General features: G+C 46.2%; 1 long non-coding RNA gene across 3 annotated transcripts; it reads left to right on the top strand.

The window, feature by feature from the left end:
• Nucleotides 1–753: 753 nt before the first annotated feature.
• Nucleotides 754–5,615, top strand: LOC121020252 (uncharacterized). Of its 3 annotated transcripts, none has more exons than XR_005786037.1 (5): nt 754–858; nt 1,137–1,262; nt 2,123–2,224; nt 3,772–3,916; nt 5,506–5,614. It is a non-coding gene; the product is annotated as an uncharacterized LOC121020252 (long non-coding RNA). The 3 variants fall into 3 exon arrangements; XR_005786039.1 differs by having other exon boundaries at nt 3,720–3,916; XR_005786038.1 differs by lacking the exon at nt 3,772–3,916 and having other exon boundaries at nt 5,506–5,615.
• Nucleotides 5,616–7,571: the final 1,956 nt, after the last annotated feature.

Here is a 7,571-nt window from a genome sequence, read left to right as displayed (position 1 = left end):
TAGTCTCAACAATAAGGAGCTAACCACAAAAAGTATCCTTATTTATGACAGCAAGGGTGAAACCCTTAAAGTCATCAGAAACTTAAAACTGCTTCCAAATACTCTAACCTCTGAAGTGGAGTGGGGGTCCACCGGACAACAGACCAGCCCCACGGCTAGCACACACAGGCCAGGCCAGACCAAACCTACAGGGAGCAGCACATGTGGACAAACATTTCCTGACAGCCGGCTCCATGACTCAGCCATACAAATACGGAAGCCAACGTCGAACCAACCTGCCACACAGATCTCAGACCCTGCTGTGTGTGCATGGAGCCAGTGCTCTGGTCTGATCTTGGGCCTGAAAGCTGCTCCCCCTGCCCTGGCAGCACCAGCATTTCCAAGGCCACAGCCATCTCACAGATAAGCTCCCTCCCTTCTCAGGGCTCAAGCCACCCTGGACCCATGTATCCACGTTATTCGGAACTCCTATTTTAAGCACAGATGTTGAGAAGGTTACTCTTTAACTACTACTACCACACACACACACACACACATACACACACACACACACACACACACACACACACCTTAAGTTTGAAAAGAGTCAAAGCCATTCCAAAAACAATTTGAGAGAAGGTGACCAACATGGCAGCCCACAGAGGAGCCTGGTAAAGATGTGCCCACACTACAGGGGGAGGAGGGAGGGAGTCCATGTCCTCCCACAAAACTGCCATCTCCTCAATGCAGCCTCAAAGCACCCTTACCCTCGTGTTTTGCGGGGTGTGCCAGATTTCACATATTATCTACTGGAGCTGTAAAGATACCCAACAATGGTGAAATACTAAGAAAAAGGAAGGGAAAATCCTCTCTAAACACGTAAGTGCATGCTTGCTGGACTCTGTGGTTCCATGGGTGATCGTGCTTTCACATTTCACAGCTAGGAGGCCAATGGAAAGAAAAGCCCTTCTCCTCCAACAAAGAGCACACTGCTCACGGCTCACAGGCTTTCCTGACTCGGCCGCTGGAGGCAATCTGCAGCATCCGACACACAGGGCAAAGAGGACCTTCTCTCCCCAAGGGTGGAGATGTCATGGCTCTAGCCACCTTAGGAGAAATGCTAATTCTGACCTGCCATTTGTTCCTCTCTCCTTTAGGACTCTGCCCAAGATCTGGACCCAGAGACCGCGTCCTCTCCTCGAGAACTGCATCAGGGCCAGCGCAACACTGTCAACACCAAATGGATTCCCAAAGATGGGATGCGTCTTCTGTCCAGGAAACTTGTGAGATGTAGAGTGCTATCTGCTCACCCCCTAATTTTCAACTATTTTCCACATACCAATTTCACTAGCTAATTATCAAAAGGGGTGGGGAGAAAAAGAATGAATCCTTTCAATATCTGATAGATTTCCTTTTCCCTCTTTTGTCTTTTTGTTTTTTCCCTTTGGCAGCAAAAGGAGTTAGTTCCTAATTTTGGAAAATACAATTACTATCCAAAGTAGCCCCAGAAATTACATTTAAGGGACTGTGAAATATCAGAACAGACTCCCTTTCCATCTGCTATTTAACCCTTAATTGGCTTCTCTGCAAAGGAAAAAACCAAAGGCGCTACGTGCTTGCTGCTCCCTTGACCCAGGCTAGGCTTGGCTATTGTAGTTTTCCAAAGATGGCCAGACCAATGTGCACACGACCCTACACACCTCTCTAACAAGGTGATGCTGACATTCCTCCATGAGAGGTGGGCTGTGCTCCTTCGCCTTTAATAAGATGGCCTTTTGTGACAGCCTAGACCTGAGACTGTGGCTAAAGTGAGCTCCATGGTGCGTGAGGCCAGGTCACAAATGCCCTGAGGACCCCAGAGCTGCGGCCACCTGTGGGCGTTCCGACCAGCAGCCCACACAAAAAGCACACACCACCAGAAGTGCAAGCCATCCCCGGTGCCTGAGGCTTCCAGCTGAGGCCCCAGGCTCATGGACCAGAAAAAAGCCATCACCCCCCACACACACACTGCCCTGTCTGAACTGCCAGCCCCATGAAGGATAACAAGTGATCACTGTTGTCTTTAGGCACTATGTTTCAGGGTAGTGTGCTAAGCATTAACAGACAACTCAAACAGTGCCCTTGTCCTTTGTGTCCCTTCCAGGCCACAGCAAACACAGCCCTGGGCCTGGGACCCACAACAGAGGTCAGACCCCCATAGAACGTGATTTCCAGAGAAGACACAGCAAGCTGAGAAATGAAACAGGTGCGTGGACACCTGTGGGGAAAGCACGGCCTCTCCCACTCTGAACCGTGGCTCCACAGCCCCCTAAGCTTCCATGAATTAAAGCATGCTATCTGAACCCTTTCTGGTCTGTGGAGGAAAACAAAAACAAAAGCCAGCCACACACCCAGAACAATCTCCCAAGATCTAACCGGCTAAGTGCTGGGCTATAGCAGGTGTCTGTTCTGAGGGCATAAACCAGGGAATGGGGGTCACACAATGTTTACTTTCAGTCTGACTTTCCACACGGTGAAGATATCTACACATATTTACCACCATAAATATGCTGATTTCTTCTTTTATACGTCAGTCTCTTGTGAATTTGGATAGTATGATCATCACAATTTGGTTTACTGACAAAATCAAGTTTCCAGACCTGCAAAGGTGACACTTGCTTCCCATGGGGACCTTCTGCCTGGTTCTCACACTGATGGGTCCCACCCTACACAGCAGTGCAGGGGGTTCTCTACCTGGCTAAGCAGAAAACCAGTGGTGGGTCTGGGTACACCTAGTGCCATTAGATGCTCATGGGGCACACAACTCAACACGACACCAGGAAGACTCACAATCTTTGACACTGGAAAACACCTACTCCACCTCTCCTACTTTAACTCAGACTAAATTAAAATGAAAATGGACTCCATTAGAAATGAGGATGTCTTTGAGGCGCCTGGGTGGCTCAGTTGGTTAAGTGTCAGACTTCGGCTCAGGTCATGATCTCGCGGTCTGTGGGTTCAAGCCCCGCGTCGGGCTCTGTGCTGACAGCTCAGAGCCTGGAGCCTGCTTCAGATTCTGTGTCTCCCCCTCTCTCTGACCCTCCCCCGGCTCACACTCTCTCTCTCTCTCTCAAAATAAAGACACACACAAAAAAAATTAAAAAAAAAAAAAAAAAAAGAAATGAGGATGTCTCACTGGCAGAAAGGCACAGAGTGGAGACAACGGGGCCACCAGGATGCAGCAATCAGCTGTGCGCCTAACACAGGCCTGTCCACCAGCTACATGCGCATGTACCACGGTGACTCAACAGTGAGAGTAACCTTACGAGGCCAGAGTAACTCAGTTCCACTCCAAAGATCTAGCTCTTAGTTCCTCAGTTTCAACCAAGTTTTTCCTAATATAAAACCATCACGAAGGGAAATCACTCAACATGATGTCATTTGTTATACCCTTAGGTTATCAATATAAAAAACAAAATGGGCAACGTGGCTCAAAAATACAGTCGTCCTAACAAACTCAGTAACAGAAATCCACAATGTGGGACATTCTGCAAGACCACTGACATAGCTTCCTCATCGCAAAAGATGAAAGATATTAGCAGGGGTACTGGTTGCAGATATCAAATATAACAACCAAATGCAAAGTGTGGATTCTGTTAGGATCCTAATTTAAACCAACGAACCATAAAATGACATTTTGACATGATCGGAGGGTGATTTTAAAATAGATGTCATCAAGCAATTACTTCAAATTTTGTTAGGTGTGAAAACAACACTGTGGTTATGTAAGGATGCCTTCTGTGTTTTTAAAAGGTACGTCCTCTGAGTTGAGAAGTGGAAGTTTCGCGGCCTCTATGGTGTGCTCCAAAAAACCACAGCAACAAAAAAAAAAAGGAAAAGAGAAGGAACGAACAAGATAGGAACCATGTGGCAAAATCTTGACCATGATCATGGAATTGTAAGTCGTCTACTTTGCACGTGATGGAAACTTAAATTCTTCATAAAATCCTAAAGAAAAACTAGTTCTAAACTACAGATGACATCTGAGTGTCCTGCAGCGCTCAACATACAGTCCACAGCGGGCCTGACACCCTCACACGATCCAAGCTCAGCTCTCTGCTGACCAGGCATGGTACCTTGCCGCCTTACTTTCCTCTCGACTAAATGGGTACAACTACCCAAAACCCAGCTCGGAGGGCTCAGGAAGCTGCAGAACGTTCAAAACGGTGGGCAACACACAATAAATTCCGGCCACTTTTACTGCTCGACGTACTTGGCACATACATCATAAAGCTATTTCTAGTACCTGCCGTGTGCCAGACATAAACTCGTCACTCACTCCCCCGAGTCAACGGTTCAAACGCAAGCGTGTCTCAAGCTGGCCCCGGCGCCAGCGGACTCCGTGCACCTATCTGCCCCAGTGATCAGCCACCACACTCATGCTCTCTTCTCTCCGTCCGTGCCCTACAAGCGCGGCAGCTATTTTCCTCTTCCAAAGATCCCATTACGGCCACGCTCAAAAGCGATTAAGGCCCAGTTCCCAGAAGGGTGGGTCTGGCCCCACTACTCGGACCATCTCAGGGAGGGGCTGCCACACTCTCCCCCGGCTCCCTAATGTCACCCTCGAGACTCCCCACGAGTCTTCAACACCACGCCCTCTTTTGAAAGAGGCCACGGTCCAGCCCACACATGTCCGCTCCCTCGTCACCAGCCTTGAGGCCAGTCCCTCCCCAAGTACTCACAGACCTCACTTAACTGGAGTCCAAGAGCATCACTCACTGCCAATACACACAGCAGGGGCACAATCAAGTCAGTGTACAAGCTCATGACTCTCCCCCAGACACAAAACACGCATAGAAAAAAAATGTCTTCTGGGGTGCCTGGGCGGCTCAGTTGGTTGAGCGTTCAACTTTCTGGCTCAGGTCACGCGTGATCTTGCGGTCCGTGGGTTCGCACTCTACATTGGACTCGCTGCTGTCACAGCGCAGAGCCTGGAGCCTGCTTCAGATCCTCTGTCCCCGGCTCTCTCTGCCTCTCCCCCGCTCGCGCTGTCTCAAAAATAAATAAAACATTAAGAAAAAAAAAATTTTAACGTTTTCTTACTTTTTACTATTGTAAGAACTCCCTTCTAAAGTAAAAAAGATTGATTAGAAAAAAACCGTCTGACTCTAGATTTCAGCTCAGGTCATGATCCATGCGGACAGTGTGGAGCCTGATTAAGATTCTCTCCCTCTGCCCCTCTACCCTGCTAGTACACACGCTCTCTGAAATAAAAAATTAGAAATAAATAAGTAAATAATAAAGGAAATACTCAAAGGTACATATAAATATACTTTATGAATGCCAATAAAGGAGACCTTCCCCTGACAATATTTTGGCACCTTGACCAGTATCGGCCTATTGTTTCCTATAATTCCCATTTTACCCCTTTTCCAAATTCTTCCACAGTCCAGGCAACTTTCTCATCAGCTCTGCCTACTCTGCACTTCAACAGAATCAGCAACTTCCCATGGATTTTTAGTAAACTGTGCTTCATTTCTATTTCAGGAAACAAGAACCATTTTAAAAGCTCCTGTATTGAAGGAGTAAGGGAACAAAATGACCAGAGCCAAGGAGGCACAGAGCCATGATCTCTGACTGGAGGGGACGAGGCTGGGAGATGGCACCTACTTCACATTGACTGGGACAGCCATGGTCAAAAAAGATGAGCCAAAACAAAAACAAGTGCTGGCAAGGATGTGGAGGAGCTGAAACCCTCACGCGTTGCTGGCGGAAATGCAAAATGACGTGGCTACTGTGGAAAACGGTTTGGTGGTTCCTCAGAAAGTTAAAGAAAGAATTCCCACATGACTCAGCGATTTACTCCTGGGTGTACACTCCAAAGACTGAAAAGAGACACTCAAACAGATGCTTGTACACAAACATTCAGAGCAGCACTATTCACAACAGTCACAAGATGGAAAAAACTCACATGTTCATCAGCAGATGAATAAACAAAATGTGGTCTATGCATACGAGGGAAGATTACTCAGCCAGAAAAAGAAATGAGGCTCTGCCACAGGCCATCGCGCAGATGAACCTTGAGAACATTACGCAGAGAGAGATGCGCCAGGCACAACATGACAAATCAGTCTACTTACATGAAACACCTACTTTAGGCAAATTCATAGAGACAAAAAAAGGAAAGGAGAGTTACTGCTTAATAGGTACAGAGTTTCTGCTTGGGGTGGCGAGAATGTTTTACAAACAGGCGATGATGATGGTCACACAACACCGTAAACATACTTGTGCCACCAAAAGTAGGCTTAAAAATGGCTGAGGGGCACCTGGGTAGCTCAGCCGGTTAAGCTTCTGCTCTTGATTTCGGCTCAGGTCCTGATCTCAAGGTTAGTGAGTCTGAGCCCCGAACTGGAATTCTCTCTCTCCCCCTCTCTCTGCCCCTCCACTGCTCACGCATGCTCTCTCTCCCTCAAAAATAAATAAACTTTAAAAAATGGCTGAAATGGTAAGACTTATGTTTAAGCATATTTTACCACAATGAAAAAGAAAGACGCGGAAAAAGATTGAGGGGTGTGCCAGGATAACTCTACCTATACAATCAGGGATTCTTTAACAAAGTCAATGCAAGTCTTAGAAAGGACTCCTTTACAAGGAGAGATGTAATGTGTATACAATACAAAATCAGAATATAACATATAACACTTATGTATTTAAAAATGAGATTACCATACCAGTGTTGAAAGCAGGACGTCATAAACTACACTGTTTAAAAGAGATATCAGTCTGATGTGGATAGCTGGATTACGGCTGTCGGAGTGGTAGGGCATCTGGCGGGCAACCTAATCTCAAATGGCTCATGAAAAAAAATCTCTTTTATCATACTTGCAACTTTCCTTACATTAAGTTTGAAAGTATTTCAAAAGAAGAAGAAAAGCAGTTCTACAGGCAGAGAAAACACAACACCTACAAAGACTGACTACACGGTTTTGGCGGGCTCGAATACATCTGCATAAAACTCCCTAAGAGAGAAATCTGAAGTGATGTGTATCAAATCATCGTAGAAGCTGTGGGGACACTGTCGGGTAAGAAAGGGACACACAGGGACACATAGGGCAGATCCTGCCTGAACAGGATTTGATCTTCAAAAGGAAAATTCCTACATTATTGCACGATTTTACATTTTTAATTTAAGTAAAGGAAATGAACTGGGGGAGTTAGGTGAAAACTACAAAGCATATACTGTAACATTTGCATATAACTTTCCAAATATTTTTCTGTGCAAACACACTCATGAAGGTACAACTAATACAGACTACGTAAACGGGTAGTAAATTTTTCCCATAACTACTGGGAGCAAATGAATTCATGCCGTCACAGCACAGGCTGCAGCAGCAGATCCCTAGCATGCACTGAGCTCTCCCCACACACAGGACCCAACTAAGAGACACGCAGGGCATCTATGACATCTCAGCATCATAAACAGCCTTGAAGTGAACACCTTCACTTAATACACTCCTTTGCATGTAGTTCCCCATAAATTTCTCCAAGAATGCCGTAAAAGAAAGGAGAAAAGAAAAGAAAAGAAAAGAAAAGAAAAGAAAAGAAAAGAAAAG

The sequence above is a fragment of the Herpailurus yagouaroundi genome, unplaced genomic scaffold (genome assembly GCF_014898765.1).
Source record: "Herpailurus yagouaroundi ecotype Mexico unplaced genomic scaffold, PumYag 249, whole genome shotgun sequence".
NCBI classification, from domain to species: domain Eukaryota; kingdom Metazoa; phylum Chordata; class Mammalia; order Carnivora; family Felidae; genus Herpailurus; species Herpailurus yagouaroundi.
Note: the sequence above shows the minus strand (reverse complement) of the source record. Positions and strands in the feature narration are given on the sequence as shown.